Source organism: Coturnix japonica, chromosome 6, assembly GCF_054131305.1.
Source record: "Coturnix japonica strain WE chromosome 6, WE-NBRP24, whole genome shotgun sequence".
Taxonomy (NCBI): Eukaryota; Metazoa; Chordata; class Aves; order Galliformes; family Phasianidae; genus Coturnix; species Coturnix japonica.
Window position 1 is genome coordinate 11,339,069 of NC_140668.1, and position 247 is coordinate 11,339,315.

A 247-nucleotide genomic window follows, 5' to 3' on the forward strand; every position below is an offset into this window, starting at 1 on the left:
ATGGCGCCCTCCACTTGACTCTATATCCCATGATGCATCTTACCGGAAGTTAAAGGAAAGCGCATGCGCACCGTGGAGTCTTCCGCATATCACTCAATATCCCACAATGCACTTCGAATGTTGCTACTGCGCATGTCCAAAATGGCGCCTTGCACCTCCGCCTCAATTACCCACAACACCCCGCGGTGGCCACCACTGCGCATGCCCAGTGACTTTTTTGTTTTCATCCAATCACATTCGTTCTCCC